General features: G+C 39.8%; 1 protein-coding gene across 1 annotated transcript in view; it reads right to left on the bottom strand.

Annotated features, from left to right (window-relative positions):
• The window catches only part of MINDY3 (MINDY lysine 48 deubiquitinase 3), a 567,291-nt gene that overhangs the window by 535,602 nt on the left and 8,504 nt on the right, over positions 1–23,185 (bottom strand). The gene's annotated exons all lie outside the window — the stretch shown is intronic.

The following is a 23,185-nucleotide window of genomic DNA, read 5'->3' as shown; positions in this document are numbered from 1 at the left end:
CAGTTAGTTTTGGTCACTTCTTGATTTCAAATGGCTTGAAGGCAAGATCTGTGCTATGTATATTGACCTCTCTCTGATTTCCAGCTCCACCTTCAGCTTCCCACATCTCCTTGTACTCAGCTAAATTCTAGGAAGATTATAGGAAGATAAACAGGAATTAGGGAAAACCTCTAAAATGTGAGGCTATTCCACATTCCGATCTATTACCAGATAGTTTTAAGTTTTGCTGGAATCTCTTTACCCTAGAAAAGGTAAAGAGGAAATTGGAAGATAAAAAGGAAAAGAGTTAAATAAAAATACATGGGTCAACATTTATCTTCTGCTGGGATGAAAAAGTTCATGACAGACCATCACTCCTGCTTTAATACTATCAGATCAGATCAGATTATTGGCATACCTAATCATTGTCCTATCCACGTTCAACCAGGATAATCTGCCACTGGTTTGAACTGGCTACCAGTCTTTGCTCACTTAGTAAAGGTTTGTCCTTCTCTGGGATGCAGTTCCTTTATATTTCTGTGTACCGATAGTGCTTGCTAGCTTTAAAATATATGTAGATAGACAGCATATTCAAAAGCACAGACATTACTTTGCCAACAAAGGTTCGTCTAGTCAAGGCTATGGTTTTTCCTGTGGTCATGTATGGATGTGAGAGTTGGACCGTGAAGAAGGCTGAGCACTGAAGAATTGATGCTTTTGAACTGTGGTGTTGGAGAAGACTCTTGGGAGTCCCTTGGACTGCAAGGAGATCCAACCAGTCCATTCTGAAGGAGATCAGCCCTGGGATTTCTTTGGAAGGAATGATGCTAAAGCTGAAACTCCAGTACTTCGGCCACCTCATGCGAAGAGTTGACTCATTGGAAAAGACTCTGATGCTGGGAGGGATTGGGGGCAAGAGGAGAAGGGGATGACAGAGGATGAGATGGCTGGATGGCATCACAGACTCGGTTGACATGAGTCTGAGTGAACTCCGGGAGTTGGTGATGGACAGGGAGGCCTGGCGTGCTGTGATTCATGGGGTTGCAAAGAGTCGGACATGACTGAGCGACTGATCTGATCTGATCTGATAGTATTAAAGCAGGAGTGATGGTCTGTCGTGAACTTTTTCATCCCAGCAGAAGATAAATGTTGACCCATGTATTTTTATTTAACTCTTTTCCTTTTTATCTTCCAATGTCCTTTTCCAAACCCAGGAAATAAGAGGGTTTTTATATACACCTCCTCCTTTCTAGTCCCAAATAACTAGCTAAGCATTAATCACAATTATTGGCATTTGCTATATATTTTGAAGGTACTCTATGACCTAAATCCCTGTTTTAGCAATTAATCTGCTGAAATGTAGGGATATGCCAAAAGAATGTATTAAATTCCTTTTGAACTAAACAGATAGGCTTACAAGGGAATTATCTTGGCTGTAAAGACATATTTTGAATGTCAAAAATTGACATTATTTCTGTGCAAGTAAAAATCCTAATGCTTCTGTCCACCCTCAAGTCCCACACCCACAATATGGATATCCCAAACCAATTAAGGCCAAGTTCACAGGCTTGAGAAAGCAATATAGATTAGGCTACATAATTTTAAAATATTAGTTCTACGCTACAACCTCATTTAAGGTAGTAACAATGAGGATTTTTTCCAAAATGAAGGCAAATACAAAAGACTTCTTTCATGGCAGATTCTTTAGAAGAGTGAAAACTCAACTTTAGAAAGTCACATGAAGACGACGACAGTGACTTGGGTGATGCAGATACAAGCCAAGGGATGCCCGTCATTCCCATTCAGGAACCACCAGAAGCAAGAAGAGAGACATGGAACAGATCTCCCTGAGTGCCACCAGAAGGCACCAAGCCTACCAGCACCTTGATTTTGGTCTTCTGGCTTCTAGAACTGTATGAGAATACACTGCTGTTGTTTTAAGCCACCCAGTTGACTGTAAGTTGTGAAGGTAGTCCCCGGAAACTTAGGCAAGATTGAATTCTTGCCTTCAAGACAACCCAGTGGAAGAAAAGCAAGAAGATGTGTCTCTGTTCTTTTCTTTTTCTCTTTGATATTGATCATGACATAGTATGGAGAAAAGATTTTTTGTTTGCATGTTTATCACATCTATCTACAAAGAATAAACTAATATCTAACTATCAAAACAAAAATATATAATGAAAAGTCAAAGGTGATACCAAAGTGCTTTGGTTGAAAGAACAGCGACAATAAGAAAATGTTCCAGAATATCTGGACAAGGGGATTAGCAGATTGATGAATGTGCCATGCTTGAGAGAGCAACATGAAGTGAAAAAACTCTGTAGTTAGAAGTAACACAAATCTACATTACTAGCAATTTTAATGATACCATTCATTGAGAACTGTACTACACTCTGCTCATTGCTTTACATCATGTAATATAAAGCAACTCTATACAATAGGTTATTATGATCCCAATATTCAAATGAGAAAAACTGAAGCCCTGAAAGTTTAATTTGATGCACATCATGCAGGCAAATTGCAAAACAAATATTAGAATTCCAAGTCCATAGGGCCATAAAAATCTCTAAGTTTTAGTTTGAAGATTCTGTGCTCCACTACTTCATTTCAAGGGGGAGAGGGGGGAGGAATAAGATATCTAGCCTATTGATTTAGATGGAAATTTAGGATTCCTCTAATTTTGTTTGGAGAAAATTATAAATGATTTATATGATTCTTCCCTAATTGCTCCCTGAAGCAATATCTGATTTGATACTTACTTTGTAACTTCTAATTGTTTTATAGAAATAGGTACCTTATCATAGGGCATATCCAGGGTGCTTGATGGGGACTTTCTTTTGAGTAATTAGAGAGGCAGATTGAAGATTCTTTGGGCAAGTTAAGTGAGTAATGACAAGCTGATAAAAATCAAACATTTATACCCATATCTTTTCATCAGAGAAAACTTTTTGTAAGAGAAAAACGCAACACTAGAAGGCAAGGAAAGACGAATTGAAACACAACTGTGAAAGGGAAATTTTTGAAAACACATTATTTTGGAAATCAGATATTCCCACTAGATTTTTAAAACTTGGCCTGGAGAGGGGGGAAAAAATGGAGCAAGAAGAAGGGCTTACTTTGAATTTCTTTAAAAAAAAAAACAAAACTTCTTGTGTCTTTCAAAGGAGAACTATCCATTCAAGTTGTGCAAATTACAATATGCAATTATATTTCCGTCCACTAAGTGTGAGGCCTCCTTAAGTCTGCTGAGGATTTTCCCCAGACGGCTATCATTGCTGATGGGCCATCACAAGTCCTGCCAGTTCAGTGATTCAGAGCCTCCATTGACCAGACACTGAAATCTGCCACCATCCAGCACTGACAAAGGGAGATAAATAGCCGAGTGTGGTCAGTGAGCAGATGATTCTGTTGCCAAGAGCATTTCCTCGTTTCTTGAGTGGGATCACAGCACATTTAACAGGAGAGATGGCTGGGGACAGATCCCCAAGGCACTCACTGAGAGAAAGCCCTCCAGACCAGCATTGCCATTGCCAAATGTTATGATGTCCAATTACCCCTGGCACTTTCTTCAGTTGCTACTGCCATGATGCTTAGGCAATTAAGCAATTCTAGTGATATGAAGTCCTACCATACTTCTTGTGCTTAAATAGATGACAGAATTGATTGTCTGAGGTCATACGTAAGGTCAACATTCAACAATCACTCCACAAATACTCAATGTAAAGCCAAGTAAGAAGCAAATTGAAGAATACAGGCCTCTGTTTGTCTAATGTTTTGCTTAAACTTGAGATACATTTCTAATGTAACTGTCTTCCTACAAGCACAGAATGATAAATATAGCTCCAGATGATAAAAATGATAGTGAATCTATAGTTAGTTAAAAATAAATTAATTTAAAATGATAATATTAAGGCCCCCTTTTTAGTGGGTTTTTGCTATTTGCTATCTTGGTCATTTGAAGCTACACACGACTGAGTGACTGAACTGAACTGAATCAAGACTTTGTTTCAGTAGCTGAATTCTTATCCACTTGTTCAATTTTTAGTGCTATTGATGTAAAAGACATTTGAGCAATAATCCATGGTTGGTCTGTTTTCTAGTTATTTATATTTCTAAGAATTCATTTTACTGTAACAGCAAGGAGTGGCCATGCAAAATGAGACGGCTGGGCAACTTCCCTGATGGTCCAGGCGTTAAGACTTTGCCTTGCAATGCAGGGGGTTCGGGTCTGACCTCTGATCAGGGAGCTAAGATTCCACATGCCTCGTGGCCAAAACACCAAAACATGAAACTACAAAAAGTAATATTGTAACACATTCAATACTTGAAAAATGGTCCACATCAAGTCATGTACACACGGCTATAATTAAAATGAATAACCAACAAGATCCTACTGTATAGCAGGGGAACTCTGCTCAACATTGCACGGCAGCCTTGATGGGAGGGGAATCTGAGGAGAATGGATACATGTATATGTATGGCTGAGTCCCTTTGCTGTCCACTGAAACTATCACAAATTGTTAATTGGCTATACTCTAACACAAAATAAAAACTTTAATAATAAAAAAGAAAGGCACTAAAATCATTAACTTGAGATATCTGTTGTTTGTGATTAGCAGTAATGTTTTACCAAGACATATGCTTGGCTACATGTATTTCCCTAGCCAAAAAAATTCATAAATGCTGACTCTTCTTCGACTTTTCAAATCAGTCCCCTCAGAGATACTGAGAGGATTCTTCCTGGGCTATCAATTAATTACAGTTTGGCTGGAATAAAACTCTCGTGTTCTTATTATAAAGAAAGCAAAACAAATCTTTTAATAACATGGCTGGTTATAAACTGATTAATTCCTGTTAAATGGATGTTAATGTCACATGACTTGGTTAACAACTACAAGTGAAAGGTTTTCAATTAAGAAGAGCACATTTAAAAACAGCATGTCTTCCTATGATACAGCAACACTCATTTTTGTTAGGTTTGATTTAGAATAAAATTTCTTCCATACTGATCATTCAGGAACTTTCAGCCACATGAAACAGAGCACAATTCAAAACAGCATGAGCAATAAGTACATTTAGCAAAATGATCAAAGTCCAGAGACCTTTCACAAAGTTGGTTAGCTCAGCAGCTTGATGATATTTCTAAACACTCAGGCTTTTCTAGAGTAACTGCCTTGTCCCCATGTGGCCAGCACATTTCTGGTTGCAGGATTTAAAGTCCAAAGTCATGGAAATACCCATGGTCCAGACAACTGGGATGACTGGTTACCTATTAACTCTTACATCTTTAGAGTGTTAGCCTACTCCTCAGGCTGTGCTCTTGTTGCTAAAAATTTCATCAGCTCTAGTTGTCCTCATTCTAACACATTCAGAGACAGGACAGGCTATGACTCTTCCCATGTCTCCACATCAGAGCAAATAAATTGTCCTAGAACCTTCCAGACTTCCCCAACATCCCACCAGCCAGGACTGTACAACATCACATCCCCCCAACTAGTCATTGGCAAAGGAAATGGAATTGGCATGACAGGCTTACCCCAATCTAGACTCAGCCCCTTGAGGTTGGAAAGTCATCTTCCCTAAGTACAGTCATGAGGCGAACAAGGCAGAAGGGTACTGGGGGGTGATAGATTTGAATAGCATCCATGTAGTGGATATTGCTGGATGCTTATGGGTTTTATTTTGTAATATATGTTTGTCTCCCTGCTCCTATAGGTTCCTTGGGGGAAAGGATATCTTGTCCCCTTATCCCCATCCACATTTTAGGATGTCGGGAAATGGGAAGAGTCGGACCATCCCAGGTGACAGATATGCCTTCTCTCCTCTCCGCACTGTGATCATAAGCCATAGCAACACAAGCTAGGTTTCCATGACCTCAGACAAGTGATGCTGATATTTCTAGAGTTTCCATCCTCCAGGAAAATTGGACTCTAGCTTTGCAGACCTGAGATTCTTTACCACTAAAAATTTATCCGTAGACTTGTCTTGTGGTCCAATGTTTATAAGAATTTGCCTGTCAAGGCAGGGGACACTGTTCAATCCCTGGATCGGGAATACTCCACATGCCACGGGGCAACGAAGCCCATGCACCATAACTGCTGAAGCCCAAGTGCTCTAGAGCACATGCTCCGCAACAAGAGAAGCCACCACAATGGGAAGCCTGTGCATTGCAACTAGAAAGTATCCCCCCACTCACCACAACTAGAGAAAATCCCACAGAGCAATGGAGACCCAGAACAACCAAAAATAAAACAATTTAAAGAAAACAACAACAACAAAAAAACCTATTTGTTTCTTTACAATGCACCTATCTACCATCAAGGCTGGAAATGTCACCACTAACACTGTATTGGAGGAGAAGCAAAGGTGTCTTTCATATGATCTTGTGTTTATTTGGGAAGCTACCTTGCTATCTATATCACAGAAAGCCAGTCAAAAAAAGGCTGACTAGCAGAACCACCAATTTATGGATAAAATATCCCTCAGCTGAAAGGGATGTTCTGTCTTGTCTTTTAGAGCCAACAAGACTCATTTCAAATTCGTTTAAAATTTTTTTTCTCAGGTTGTCAATAGCCAGAACACTGGATTTAAGCCCCAATGCTCTTTAGCAACATTTCAAAGATGAATTGAAGTAGCAACTAAGTTACAGGTTAAAAAAAAAAAATTTAACCAAAGGTGTCAAACATTAAAGTAACTCATTTTTCCTGCCTAAACTGATATCTTTGTGAGACTTAAAAATGACTGAAGTAACACCTCCCATATTTTCAATGAACTGCAATACAACGACCCTGTTTGTAGCTCTTTCAGAATGTCTTGTGTTGAGGGTTTTTATCTGCACTTACCCCCCTCCACACAGGACCTTTTAAGCCACATCTGTGGAATCACACCAACCATGGTGGATATTCTCTGCAAATGCAAATATTTGTAAAATACTCTCCGAGTGGATGGGCACGGAGTTCACTGATAGTTTAGAATAATTAAAGGGGCTCTGTGGGCAAATGTCAAAATAGAAAAAATATAGCAGAAAGGGGGCAAAGTGACAATACAAATGTCCAGATCTCTGTATTATCACTTGCTGTACATCTCACCAGACAGCTGATTCCCCGCTCGGTATGGGTTTCAGCATCTAGTGATTTATTGGGTAATTCAGCATTTGCCAGTATGTCTTGTGCTAATTAAATGCATCGCACTCTATTCAGAAATGTCACAATTGATTTGTCTTCTGCAAGCACTGACTTTATTTCAATCTTCTGAAAAAGATTTTATGAGTCCCAGATAACTTATCCTGGCACATTCATTTCCCAGGGTGGCTTCCGCATGTGAGGGCAGTATGAGAGGAAACCCTCGGTGAACATTTGATACAAATACCTTTGCAGACATCTTATTTATCCATCACGTGCCATACAGCGGAGAAACAGCCTAGGTATGGCCCAATTACAAACCGCCCCATTAGCTTATAAAAGCATTTAAACATGACAGAAGTTAATGGAAAATGATACTGGCAGATCTCACTAGATGATTGTTAGATCAATCCCAAAACAGGTACTTTGAAAGTGTGTTATTTATTATGAGGTGTCTACTTATTCGCAAATTGATTTTGACTGAATTTAGCTATTAACTAGCTTGCATACAAGAGGAAATTACATAATGTCATTTCACGGGCAGGGAGAGGGGATGAGAAAGATGCAGCATAGTGAAGTTTTTAGGAGACAACACATCTTACACTCTCATAGAACATCAGCCATCACACTGGACTATGAGCTGTTACTTAATTCCAGATAGGTTTCCCTCATGGCATGTCTTGCTCTGAATCCAGCTACAGCCTCCATAGTTAGCGTCTTCTTTAAGGATGAGACACAGGAAAAATACCCAACTTAGTCCAGAGGAAATAAAAGTTCAGTTCCAAACAGCCACTGCTCATGAATTGATTATCTGTGCCATAGAAAGAGAAAGAAGACCATATATGTCCTATTGGAAAAGAGCCATCACTGTATTATCCATGCAACAAAGAAAAAGATGACTCAAAGAAGAGAGACAATGAAGTTTCCAAAAGGACAATTTTAGAGGGCACTTTTTTTCTGGAAATTAGTAACTCACTAGCTTGTATTAACCATTTTTCTCCTTGTTTATATTAACATTTGGGTCTGAGTACAAAGATACCTGACTGAATAGTAATAATATCAGTTTTCAGAGTCTATTTGTTCTCTTAGTCAAGACGCACTTTTTCTTTGAAACTCAGTGTAATGCTAATCATAAGGGCAGAGCTCTTTATGGGGATTAAGTTCAAGCTCTTTATGGGGTCCTATTGAAATGGCCATTGTTCTATCTATTTTAGGGAAAGTTAAGTCTATGTGAGACTAATTAATTTATTCAGCAGTCCTTCAAATCAGACATTTTACCCTATTTGTAATATAGTGCAATCAAATAATTTTAAGTCACTCCGTGGGATTGGGTTTCAGAATAGCTAAAATAAAGCTGCAAATGACTATAGAAAGTTTTTCAGCAAAAACACAAAGGAATGTATGAAGCAACAGTGTACCAACTAATTTCTTATACTTTTAAACTTGAAGGTAAACTACAATTTTCTCTGAACAGGAAACTGAGATGCAAATTAGTTGTGATACTACTTAAAAGTATACAAAGAGCTGCAAAATGGCAGAGTGCATGCTAAGTCATTTCAATTGTGTTTGACTCTTAGAGACCCTATGGACTGCAGCCTGCCAGGCTCCTCCGTCCATGGGATTCTCCAGGCAAGAATACTAGAATGGGTTGCCATGGCCTCCCTCCAGCAGATCTTCCAGACCCAGGGATCAAACCCACAAACCTATGTCTCCTGCACTGGCAGGCAGGTTCTTTACCACTAGCACCAACTGAAACTCAAAAACAGACTTCTTTCTGCAAACTCTATCTCTTTCCATCATCATGCAGTTGAAGCTGCATTGCAGGGCACTATATAAACAAAATCAAAACATTACCAGGAAAAAATGGATTAACCAAATTTTAGATCATGTGGTTCCACAGCCTATATTCTCAAATGCAGAAGTGTAATAGTTGCCATGGTATATTGTCCAAATCTCCCCTTCAGGATGAACACCCTCATTCCCTGACTGCCTGAAATCTTGGAGACTGAGTTCTTAGCTCAGCCCCTCTCTAGGAACAGCTATTAGTCCAGGTCACATATCCTTCCAGAAGGTAGCAAATACCATATGATTGAGAGGAGTATAAAATCTTGACCCCTTGCCACAAGGTAAGATGACTCTTAAGACCATCTCAGTTTTGGAAGTCTCTGTAGGATTCACTCAGGTCTCTGTTCAAACTCCATTGTAATCTGACTTTGCTAACATCTGTTGGATCATAGAAAAAGCAAGGGGATTCCAGAAAAACATCTACCTCTGCTTCATTGACTACACTAAAGCTTTTGACTGTGTGGATCACCACAAAGTGTGGAAAATTCTTAAAGAGATGGGAATACCACATGACCTAACTGCCTCCTGAGAAACCTGTATGCAGGTCAAGAACCAACCGTTAGAATCAAACATGGAACAGTGGACTGGTTCAAAACTGGGAAAGGAGTACGTCAAAGCTGTATACTGTCATCCTGCTTATTTAACTTCAATGCAGAGTACATCATGTGAAATGCTGGGCTGGATGAAGCACAAGCTGGAATCAAGATGGCCAGGAGAAATATCAATAACCTCAGTTGTGCAGACGACACCACCCTAATGATAGAAGGGAACTAAAGAGCCTCCTGATGAAGGTGAAAGAGGAGAATGAAAGGCTGGTTTAAAACTCAGCTTTCAAAAAACTAGGATCAGGGCATCCAGTCCCATCACTTCGTGGCAAATAGATGGGGAAACAAAGGAAACAGTGACAGACTTTATTTTCTTTGGCTCCAAAATCACTGCAGATGGTGACTGCAGCCATGAAACTAAAAGACGCTTGCTTTTCGGAAGAAAAGCTATGACAAACCTAAACAGTGTCTGAAAAAAGCAGAGACACCAGTTTGCTGACAAAGGTCTATCTAATCAAAGCTATCGTCTTTCCAGTATTCATGTATGGATGTGAGAGTTGGACCACAAAGAAGGCTGAGTGCCAAAGAATTGATGTTTTGAAACTGTGGTGCTGGAGAAGACTCTTCAGAGCCCCTTGAGCAGCAAGGAGATCAAACCAGTCAATTCTAAAGGAAATCAACCCTGCATATTCATTGTAAGGACTGAAGCTGAAGCTCTAATTCTTTGGCAACCTGATGTGAAGAGATGACTCATTGGAAAAGACCCTGATACTAGGAAAGATTGAGGAGAAGAGGGCAACAGAGGATGAGATGGTTGGATGGCATCATTGACTCAATGGGCATGAATGTGAGCAAACTCTGGGAGATAGTGAAGGACTGGTAGCTGGTACGCTGCAGATCATAGGGTCACAAAGAGTCAGCAACCACTGAGCGACTGAACAATAACAACACTGAAAAGACGAAAAGAGTGAAGCACAAATGTTGAGAGGCAAGTGGAATATATGTAGCATAACTTCTAATTCCTCCAATCCTTCTCACTGCCTCCCGTATTTGAATTTTTCAAAGCTGTACAGGTGAGAGAGTAGCATTGACATGTATGTGTAAAATATCATATGTAAAATAGATAGCTAGTGGGAACCTGTGGTATAGCACAGAGAGCTCAGCTAGGTGCTCTGTGATGACCTAGAGGGGTGGGATGGGGGTGGGTAGAGGGGAGGCTCAAGAGGAAGGGGATATGTATATACATATAGCTGATTCACTTAGCTGTAAAGTAGAAACTAACACAATACTGAAAAGCAGTTTTATCCCAATTAAAAAAAAAAAATCTATACAGGTAATCCTGATGACCTTTAAGTGACTGGTTCACTGCATAAAGACTACCTCTCTGCACTGATCATCAACAGGTAAAATTTTTAATATGGACACAGACACAAATTTTATGAGGTTTTATTTGTAATTACTTTTTAATACTTATTTGTAGGTTCCATTCACCTAAGAATGTAAAAAAAAAAAAAAAAAAAACCCAACAACACTGAATATTTGTAATACATGCTTTCTGGAAATCTAAGGAAGCCATTACAAAGGTACTTCAGTGACTATTTGAACAGGAAGAAGAATTCAGCTTCCTGTTCTCTGAGAGTTAAGAAGCTTACTACCTTGGTTGTTACCCTTGAAGATTCCCAAGGGGAGCCCTGAAGGTCATAAGAAATCAGCAAGGTCAAGGTACTCAAGTGCTTAACAAATAAGATGAGGGAGTCATCAGTCATGGGCAGGGGCATCTTCCCATAAAGGGAGCAGCTATTGGGTTTAAGGGATCAGTTAATCTCAGTCATACTTTATCTTATTTCTGCAGAAGGAAGAGGTGGTCTAGGAATAAGTAAGAGGGGTCAACTCACTTCCCAGAGTTGTTCAATTGTTCCTTTCTTTATGCAGAGCCTTTTCGTAGATGAGAATCAAAAGAGGAGAGGAGAAAGGTACTTGGTCTCAGGTGTTAGGATAAAAAGTTCAAGACTTTTCCCTTATGGCAGGTCATGGGGCCTGCACCAGAACCCTCCAGATTAATTTCACTGACACAATAGAATAAGATGACCTTTTTGGTTATCCATTTTAAACATAGCGGTGTGTTTATGTTGATTTGAAACTCCCTAACTATCCCTTCTCTAAATTCTGCTCAGTGTTATGTGGCAGTCTGGATGGGAGGGGAGTTTGGGGAAGATGGATACATGTATATGTATGGCTGAGTCCCTTTGCTGTCCACCTGAAACTATCACAACACTGTTAATAGGCTATACTACAAAAATAAAATAAAAAGTTTTTTTAAAAAATAGAGTAAGATGAGAAAAATACAGCAAACTTCAACATCAGCACAGACACAATCACATTTTTACAGATTTTTTTTTTTTTTGGTAGTAGAAAAAGCTGTGTTTTTAAAATACTTAAAAGGAAAAAATAGAACTGAAATTACAATATAAATTCTGTAAAGAATGCACTTCGAATGTATTTTTGTCTTGAATTCACGTAATAACAGTATGATGCATACCTCATATGAGAAGACGTTACTAACACAGCTACAATGCTTCCCTTTCATTTAAATACCACACAAGTAGGCACATAACGCTTTTGTTTGGGAAGAGTACATGAATACGTTCATCCCCACAATGACACGAAATGTAAGCAAGATTTTGTATAAAATGACGTTTAAGTGTTTCTAATTTTTCCCACAATAAGACATCAATTTCACTTTTTTTTTTTAAGAAGTGTCGGTATTATTAATTCCACCCTCTAATTTCTTTCTGTTCTTTTTGATCAGTATTTGACATAGTTCTACTATAAAGGATCTGTTCTCATAGACAAAGACTGCAAGCTACAAAGGGAAGCTGTGGAAGTTTCTGAGATCAGGGAGCCTGAATATGGGACCATAATTAACTGACATAGACAGATGTGTGGATCAGCTTCTACGAGGTCAATGCAGAGAAAGCAATTTCTGTCATGTGGCCATAAAGGATGTTTCCATAAAGTCATCTCTAGAACTCAGGAGGGGAATGAAAGTAATCATTTCCCTGTGGGTGCTTCACTCTGATTCAGTGTAGACCTGACTCTGACATTTGTGAGACAGAAGGTTAAGATGACAAATACAAACAAGGATTACATGTGTAGAAATATTTACCCGTTAAAAATCAGCCTAAAAACTATGAAAACATATGACCACTTTAACAAATTACCTTTATAATGACAAAGTAGAAAAATGTATAGAAAGCTGTGGCTTTTATAACATTGCAAATCAGTAAAACAGCAAATGACTAAATTTAAATTTTTGTATAGATCAGGATGTTTTGTTGATGCATCAGTAAGTCACAAGACATATAATTTGTAAATTATAATTAATTCCATGAAGTTTATTTCTCATATGTTCCTTTCCACAAAATCAATAATTATGGTGTTATAATAAAGATACATATATATACATATATTTGCCCAATTATATCAGTAATCACCCAAAGAATTATTTACAGTAGAGATCAAGTGACTATATTTCATCCAAAATGTAAATGAATGTTTACACAAAAAATACAAAATCATTTTATATACTTTATAAAGATATTTTCTTCCATAATAGAGTTATTAATTAAAACAAAGGTAAAATACGAATTTCATTTAAGATTTACCAAAACTTTTATCAATTTAAGTTGCTGACTATAACTAAAATTAGACATCCATTTATTTTTTGAAAATTTAATTAAGTACAGAAATAAAACTATTTGTAAATCCAGGGCTCAATGTTCATCTAATTTCCAACATAAAGAATTGATACCATATTTCACACACCTAGACCTACATATTTACAAATAAGAGTGGGCTTCCTTGGTGACTCAGACAGTAAAGAATCCACCTGCAACTTGGGAGACGTGGGTTCGATCCCTGGGTTGGGAAGATCCCCTGGATCTGGCATGGCAACCCACTCTAGTATTCTTGCCAGGAGAATTCCATGGACAGAGGAGCCTGGTAGTCGGATACAACTGAGCTACTAAGCACTGCACATGAACTATTTGATGTCACCAAATTTTCCTCTGCCAACACCTATAGCTATTGTGAATATTACAAAACTGTGTACTTCAAAAACCAGGGACTGGAAAAGGAAGGGGAAAATTGAAACTGAGTGGGACACCCTGGGGCTCCCAGGCAGGGAAGTCTTTCAAGCAGTTGCCTATCAGGAGAGGGAGGGGATGCAGAGATAAGGGAGGAGCAGTCAAGAACAACACTATAGCCTTGGGGCAGAGTCCCCCTCAAAGGATAAACACAATGTCTTTAAACTCTTCTGCAAAAATAAAACCCCCACCAAAGAGAAAACCTAGAGAGAAGGTCACAGTTTGATAACCTCAAAGCTCATCAGGAGATCACCTGTTCAGTTCAATTCAGTTGTGTCCAATTCTTTGCGACCCCATGGACTGCAGCACACCAGGCTTCCCTGTCCATCACCAACTCCCGGAGCTTGCTCTAACTCCTGTCCATCGAGTTGGTGATGCCATCCAACCATCTCAACTTCTGGTGTTCCCTTCTCCTTAAAGCCCCTTTACACACCCTGAGCCTTATCAGCAAGCCTGCCCTTGAACCATTGCTATAAAATTTCTCACCAAATTTCCCCAGGATGGGACAAACAGTTTCTCAGGGCATGAGCCACCTGTGTCCTCCTTTACCTGGCAAAGCAATAAAGCTCTTTTCTGCTGCTGCTAAGTCGCTTCAGTTGTGTCTGACTCTGTGCGACCCCATAGATGGCAGCCCACCAGGCTCCCCTGTCCCCGGGATTCTCCAGGCAAGAACACTGGAGTGGGTTGCCATTTCCTTCTCCAATGTATGAAAGTGAAAAGTGAAAGTGAAGTTGCTCAGTTGTGTCCAACTCCTAGTGACCCCATGGACTGCAGCCCACCAGGCCCCTCCGTCCATGGGATTTTCCAGGCAAGAGTACTGGAGTGGGGTGCCATCACCTTCTCTGAAAGCTCTTTTCTACTGTACCCCAAATTTTGTCTCTGAGATTTAATTTGGCACTGATGCACAGAAGTCAAGTTTTTGGCATCAAAATGAGTGCAGGTTCTGCTGGGAAATTCATGTTACACAAAATCTATTTCCATCTTAGAATAAAGATGTAACTTGTCTTGACTTTTAAAGTGTTAGTTGCTCAGTTGTGTCCGACTCTTTTGTGACCCCATGGTTGTCTATGGAATTCTCTGGGCAAGAATACTGGAGTGGGTTGCCATTCCCTTCTTGAGGGGAATCTTCCCAACTCAGGGATCCAAACCAAGGTCTCCAGCATTGGAGGCAGGGTTTTTTTTTTTTTTTTTTTTTCACCATCTGAGCTACCAGGGAAGCCCACTTAATTAAACGTCTCACACATCAAAAGTCCATTCCCAGCCCCCAGCTTTCTCCAACCCACTCCAAAGTCAGCAAACCTTCAAAACATTCAAATTTGATGATCTCTTTTCTTTCAAATTGGGAGAGCAGGAAATCCAGCTAAACCTTCCCTGGCGCCTCAAGTTTGTTGATCACCACTCTGGATGTTTAGGACCTTAAGTAAGTGTAGCTGTGGGGATGCCAAGCACCAGCGTTCATTTGTCGTAGGTTTTTGTGATTGTATGGGGCCCCCTAAAGCTCAGGGCAAGGATTAAGACTAGAGGACTCCATCCCACTACCCCACCAGAAAAGCTGAAACTGTTTTGTTTCACTAAATTCACAACTTATTTTTTGTATGAAAGATCAGAGGTCGGAGAAACATGGGTGTTGGGTAAAGGCTAATCCAGTAGGGAAGGTGGAGCCTGTGAGAAATTAGAAAGGTCAGGACTACCTAAAGTACGTATTCAAACTCAAAGGCAATTTGTAAACACTTAAGGTTTACTCTAAAGTATTCTCAACACACACCAACAGACACCCACAAACACACACACAAGGTCACTATTGAGATTTGCTGTTGTTATTGTTTAGCCGCTAAGTCATGTCTGACTCTTTTGCAACCCCATGGATTGTAGCCCACCAGGCTCCTCTTTCCATGGAATTTTCCAGACAAGAATCCTGGAGTTGGTGGCTGTTCCCTTCTCCAGGGAATCTTCCTGACACAGGGATCAAACCCAGGTTTCCCACATTGCGGGTGAATTCTTTACTGTCTGAATCACCTGGGAAGCTCTATGTGAGATTATAGATGTGTAATAAACTTGATTGTGACAAGCATTTCACAATGTACACTTTTTTAAAATCATCACATTGTGCACCTTAAAAAAAAATCACATTGTACAAGCTAAATATATATACTTTTTAATCTGTCAATCATAACTCAGTAAAGCTAGAAACAGAATTTGGGGCCAAATTTGAAACCACTGTGATCCATCCTATGAGACTACAGCAAATTATATGAAATAATTTGTTCTACAACAACAAATATGTATGTTACAGATGTAATGCTTATAGGTGCTACTCAGGAAATGTCTTCCAGCCCCCACCCAATCCCAACTGAAAAAGCACAATTCGAGTAAACCCTGAAGCTTGAATTTTGAGATAAGAGTTTCCTTCTTTGTCTCAACAGATCTGTTTATATATATATCACACACAGAGATTTACTTTTTTTCTGAAACTAATTATATACACATATCATTCATAAATTGTATATCTAGATAATTAACTCCAGAAAAATTTGAAAAAAAAAAAAAAAACAGTGGATCTTTTAAATCATTTGGTATATTTGACTTTAAGGGCATTACCCAGGGTCTATTACCTCTCATAGTCACTGTCCCTGAAATTCAGGAAGGTTAAGAATCTATCTGCCTGCAATGCGGGAGACCTGGGTTCGATTCCTCGGTTGGGAAGATCCCCTGGAGAAGGAAATGGCAATCCACTCCAGTATTCTTGCCTGGAAAATCCCATGTAGCCTGGCGGGCTACAGTCCATGCGGTCGCAAGAGTCAGACACGACTCAGTGACTAAACCACCACCACCACCACTATCAGGTGGGCAATAATGTCCAGCTTAGGACCCCATGTTCCAAACGGCACAACAGAGCAAATGGAATTTCAATGACCCTCAGTTCATCTAATACAGTAGAAGGCACTATTTAGGCTAAAATTTAAATTAAAAAATATATTTTTGACTCTTAGCAAGTTCTGCTTGTATTGACCTGTTTACATTTCCAGATATAGGGGAAAATTCCTTTTCTGATTTACTTTGAAACTTCTTTATTCAAGGATAATCAAGGTTTAGCTTAGATTAAATTTCACTTAGTGTTAATTAAAATGGTGTTTCTGCTACAGCTCGGGACTGAGTTGTACCTATTTCGTTTTTTCCCCCACCTCTGAGAAGATCTTGAGTCGTACCCTTGACAGCTATTAAGCACCCTAAACAATCAAGAGGCTTTCATCTAGATTTTAAATATCAACAAAAGCAGACAGCGAATAATAACCACCCTCCAAAATGAAGTATTTAGTAATGGCACGTGCCAAGCATACTGCTAACATGTCCTACTGTGTAATTTCTCGGAACCACCCTACATAGCCGATGAGCATTGTGACTGTCACCTCCGTTTTACAAGGGAGAAGGTCCAGACAGAGAAAAGGGCCAGGTCAGTCAATGCCCAGGGTCACACAGCTAGTAAACAGCTTCACCAAGACTCCAGATCATATTTGCTAGATTCCAGAGCTCAATCTTCACCCACCCCACTCACTGTTTTTTTTTTTTTTTTGCTTGTTGGACTTATATGAGCCTTCTGTTCTCTACAACTCTTCATCCATTCAGAATATTTTTTGTCATTTTTAATATGATTACAATGCTTAAGCCTGTATGTTCAAACAAATATAGCTTTCTGTCTGATATAGACTGCTCTTGCAAAATAAATAAGATAATGATCTCTTTATACATCCTAACATTTTCAGCATACACCAATGGAAATTAGCCAAGAATTTAAAACAGAGGTGTAAACATATTTCTCTACAGAAAAGCACTCATAACAATAGTTCACATCTTAAGAAAGCCAAGGAATGACTTGGAAGATTAATGGAATTCACTTTAAAGTAATGAAATTTTCATCAAATGGAGATTCTCATAAGGTGTAAAACAAACAAATATGATTTAATGAATTATTAGAAGTGAAACTTCAGGGCTATCTGAAATTACCCTCGTCCAAAGAATCCTTTGCAAAGAAATAGAAAATCACACTGAAAGAAAAAAACTTTACTGGGAAGCAGAAACTTTCAAGACCACAGCAAACTAATTTGACTTAATTGTTGATTGATTTTTTGACCTGTACATCACTTTCTGCAATTTGACACAACCAGTGGTTTAACCCAGATCACACGGTTGACCTTTATTTGAAAACTAAATAATCATCTACAGAAGTTCTTGATTCAGAAATGACTCACTGGTGCCCACAGTCCACAAGCACTGTCCCGTATGGACGGACCCCAGTTTCATGATTAACCTCTGCTACGGGCTCAGTTGACTTAGAGACTGAGCAAATGACTAATGAGTGAAAAATGTTTTTCCCTCTGCTACTTACAGTGTCTGCACCTAGACGGAATGCTATGGCAACCAGAACACAAAGAAGTGATGGAAGGATGTTGCCGAGTAATAAGAAAAGCATTTTTCTGGAAGTACTGAAGCTGGGTAAATGAATATGAAACAGAAATGAAGTCTTGGGAAGGAAAAAAATGAAACAGAATGAAAGGAGAGGGAAAACTCAAGAAATCTGGACCTTTAGGAGAAAGAATAAAACTTTACAGACATGGAACAAAATGAGAATAATTTTCTGGGTAAAAGGGAATAGAATCCACAACTCAAAGAGTTTTGAGGCCATCAACTAAAATTAGGTAATTTCTCAATCACATGTGAGCAGCTGTGATTTATTAATCACAAATGTCATAAACCATCACCATCATCTTCCACAAGCATCTAGTAAATGTAAATTGTGCATGACTTGTGGTTTTGGGGCAAGAAAATTTCATATTCTTAGTTTTTAACCTACCAAGTCCCTTTGGAGCACATTAAGTACACGAAAGTTTGCTGGTTGTTGTGTTATGCTGACAAAAATGGTCATGTATAATATAGAATAGGGAAAAAATTAGAAATGGTCCAAATGTCACTGCATCTTGGCAACAAGAATTTTAGCATATATAATCAAGACAGCATCAAGCAGCCACTGAGTTTGAGATGAAATGGTGAGCTCAGTTCTTATCTCTGGGAGGCCTGAAGACAGGAAGGAATTAAAGAGCATTTCTAGAAATGGATGAAACAGCTCAGTGTCCAGGAGAGGGGGCTAGTCGGGAGGGCAGGCTCTAGGTAGAGCCTTGGCCAGTTTAAGTAGGTGTGTGAATGACCGAATCCTGATGTATGTATTGATATGGGTCTGAGATAAGCAGAAGCCATGCATGGGCCGAAGAATTGATGCTTTTGAAGTGTGGTGTTGGAGAAGACTCTTGAGAGTCCCTTGGACTGCAAGGAGATCCAACCAGTCCATTCTGAAGGAGATCATCCCTGGGATTTCTTTGGAAGGAATGATGCTAAAGCTGAAACTCCAGTACTTTGGCCACCTCATGCGAAGAGTTGACTCATTGGAAAAGACTCTGATGCTGGGAGGGATTGGGGGCAGGAGGAGAAGGGGACGACAGAGGATGAGATGGCTGGATGGCATCGATGACTCGATGGACGTGAATCTCAGTGAACTCTGGGAGTTGATGATGGACAGGGAGCCCTGGCGTGCTACGATTCATGGGGTCGCAAAGAGTCGCACACAACTGAGCGACTGATCTGATCTGATCTGATGCATGAGCTGAAGTGTAGAAAGTTATCAGCGCACTTTGCTGTATAGTGGAAATTGGCACAACATTGCAAATCAATAAAAAGAATGTATAAAAAAAGGAAAGCTATTAGGTAAGATGGAGATAAGATGACTGCAAAAATCCACAATGAGGAGAAAGGATACTGTGGCATGGTAGGTTAAAATATTTTGAATATGATGCTCTTCTTCCTTGTTGACAGTCATAGTTCCTTTCAGTGATAGAAAAAAAAAAATGTGAACATAGAAATCAGCATAGGTAGAACTATGTTAAGACTAGTCCAATCCACACTGCATTCTGAAAATCTGAGCAGAAAAGAATAGCAACCACTGCTGATCATCAAGTGCATTTGGGTGAAGCCAAAAAACTTGAGTATTACTTACTTACCCCCCTGCCCCAACTCTAATAATGACCGCTCAGGTCAAGTCACTGACAACTTTTCCTTCAGGGCCCTTAAGTTCAGCACAGAACAGTGTGCACTCTAACAGCAGAGAAATTAATCGATCAATCAGGTCTTGAATCCACCCTGATATCACTCTCTGAAGATTGTTGTAGGAGCTCAAGGAGGGCTGTGGTGCCCAAATCCACAACGAACTTTCTGGAACAGGGCTGATTAGGTAATGGTCTGCAAAGAAAGGGCCCAGTTTCCAAAGGCCCACAATGAGCCTCATGAGTGGTGTGTTCCCACCGGCAGAACTGAGGGAGGGAGGGAATATGCTCTCCAGCTGGGCTGATGTCCCATAATTGGTCTCTAAGAAGCAACAATTACTTTTCAGGTGTCCTGTCAATGAAGCCCTAAATACATGCTGCACTCTAAAAATGTCCCAACTATGTGTTATCTGCAAATCCATTACTGGCAAAGAGCCTATCGCTTTTGGCCTAAAACCCTGCGATTCACCCCCTTCCTGCTGAATATCTCAAAAGGCAGGAAGAGGACAATGGAGCAGAGTGTGACTAACCCATCCGTCAGGTCACTCCTGTGACTATTTCTGCAGCTCCTTTGTCCCCTCTCAGTCAGTATTAACGATACAGTCCAATTAAACCTTGCGCTGGTTGTCCACAGGGATTCCTTTCATACAAAAATGCAATTCTCTCCCAGAGTCTCAGCATTACCTAATGGCCTGCATAGAATCAGTTGGATGGTCTCTGGCTGATTCCTGGGGGACAAATTGATCACCATGGCAATAATCAGAGGCTCTCACCCTATAGCAGGGCAAGGTAAAATCCACAGTGTCATGGAAGAGGCAGACCTGATTATTTCAGAAAGGCTGCTTCCTTGGAGTAGGCTGCTGCTGCCAATTACACTTATACACACACACACACACACACACACACACACACACACACACATACTCACACACATACACACAACCCCTGCCAGAATGTGGAAGCAGGCATATGGTTGTAAACTGAGTGGGGGAAACACGCCAACTTCTGATGCAGCCCAGCATCCTCTATTCAGGAGGTCTGGGTCAGCTCTCTGTGCATAAGACCTGCTCAGCCCCAGGAAAGAGCTCTGATAGATATTTGCAGAAATAGAACTGGACTGAATCCGGAAACCACTGCACCAACCATACAGGAGGAGGAGAAACAGTCAGGAAATGTGATCCCATGAGAACGTTTGAAAAAGTAACACAAGCCTACACCAAAACCCTTTGATAATTAAAAACTGTTTGATTTTACAAGTCCTTTGCCGAGACTATAATTACTACAAGAGGAACTACATCTAAATTCAATACTTTTTCTGCTCTATTGCCTTCAAATAGATTTGCATCTTTGGTGGAGACATCCTCTGAAAAGATTGGTTGCTGAAGTATAAATGAGGAGAGAAGTGTAAAAGAAAGTATACACAAGTACTGCATAAATTCTGTTGTATGTATGGGTTTGGCCAAAAAGTTTGTTCAGGTCTTTCCATAAAATGTTACAGATGAACTCGAATGAATTTTTTGGCCACTCTAGTGTAACAAATGCCTAGTGGGCCAAACAAGACCAAAAATCTAGTTTCCTACTCTTATGTGAAATTGGCATGTTTGCACTGCACAAAGCTGGGAAAAAAACTGTTCCAAGGAGAAGTTAATGTATGTAGAATTATAGTCGTGGTGGCGGAAGGATGAGGGCAAGGGACACTTAGGGAGTTTGGGATGGAAATGTACACACGTACACACTGCTGTATTTAAAATGGATAACCAACAAGGACCCATTGTGTAGCACAGGGGTGTTATGTGGCAGCCTGGATGGGAGGGGAGTTTGCAGGAGAATGGATACATGTATATGCATGGCTGAGTCCCTTCACTGTTCACTTGAAACTATCATAATATTGTTAATCGACTATACCCCAACACAAAATGGAAAGTTTAAAAAGAAGTTAATGTATTCATTTTTTAAATTACCTATTGTAAGGCACATATGTACTTTTCCTTATTACTCTGTGCATTCCAAGGCCTTCAAAACATGCATGCACAACCTTTATTTTCTTTAGTGTTGAGAACAATCTAGGGACAGTTCTCTGAAGATAATCGAGCAAGAGAAATACTTGTGAAGCCCTCATGGAAAGTTCCCCTCTTTGTGAGGTCAGAGGCTGACACCTAGATCCCTATGACAAGGAAGATGTGAGCTAGCAGTCGGACTGCTTCTCAGGGGACTGCCTGCAATCAGCTCTGGGGAGAAAGATGGGCCTTTGCAGGTCTTTAATGAGCTTGCTGAAAATCGCACTGAACCCAAACACCGAAGGAGTCCACAATTAGAAGTTGGAATTGTCTGTTCTCCTACTTTTCTGTCACATTTTTCAACTGGGTGTTAATAGGTCCTTCATACTCTTTTTGACTAATCCCTTAAATAGGCTGCAATTAAAGAATCTCAGTGATGCCATACCATATAGGATAAATTATATTTCAGATCTGTGAAAACTCGTCTTTTTTTCTTGTTCAAGAAACCACTATCTTGCATTAATCTATGTTAAAATAAATGTAGATTTGACATGGCGTTTTGTACAAAGTTTCTTTAAATTGCTGCTATTTAAAATAAATAGCAGCCTCTTCTTTGCTGGGATAGTAGTAGAGAGTTAACCTATTGATCTCTGAGTCTCAGTTTCCTCAACTGGTGAAAAAATTGAGATTTCTGTGTCTATCCCTTGGGTTTGGGATGAAGATTACATACTTGGCATGTAAGAGTTTCTCAGAATAACAAGTTACTATTCTCTCCCATTTACTAACCATCTTTTCGTCAAGACTTTATGTTGAAAATGAAAGTGTTAGTAGCTCAGTCATGTCTGACTTTTGTGACCCCATGGACTGTAGCCTGCCAGGCTTCTCCATCCATGGGATTTTCCAGGCAAGAATACTGAAGTGGGTTGCCATGCCCTCCTCCAGGGTACCTTCCTGACCCAGGGATGAAACCCAGGTCTCCCACATTGCAGGCAGACTATCATCTGAGCTACTAGGGAAGACTTTATGTTAAATATCCTTAAATAATAAAGTTCTATGTTCATTCTACTTGCTATTTCATAAAAAGAAAATTATAAAAGTATATTTTAAAACCTCTGAAGCATAGTTTAGTGAATCTTATGGAAATTAATTAGAGGAGCCGAGGCATAACATACCCATACGTAAACCTCATCATAAATTTCTTTCGAATCAACTAAGTGTCCTTTCTCACTTCAAATGCCTTCATTCTTTTTATAGTCCTCAATTCAGGGTGTGCAGAGACCTCCTAAGATAAGATTTCACCAAAACCAAGCTGGGAGCCAGGGGTGCATCTCATTTGAAGAGGTCCACTGTTACTTAGTTCCTTAGGGGCAGGGGGTGCAACCTTTGGCATGGGCCAGAGCTGGTTCAAATTCCAGTTCTATTGTATTTGGCTGGTTGGTCACCAGCAAAGGGTTCCAACTTGCT

The sequence above is a fragment of the Bos grunniens genome, chromosome 13, assembly GCF_055505025.1.
Source record: "Bos grunniens cultivar Pamir isolate PY7600 chromosome 13, Bosgru_T2T1.0, whole genome shotgun sequence".
Classification (NCBI taxonomy): domain Eukaryota; kingdom Metazoa; phylum Chordata; class Mammalia; order Artiodactyla; family Bovidae; genus Bos; species Bos grunniens.
The sequence above is the reverse complement of the archived record's forward strand: the minus strand, read 5'-3'. Positions and strand labels throughout refer to the sequence as shown.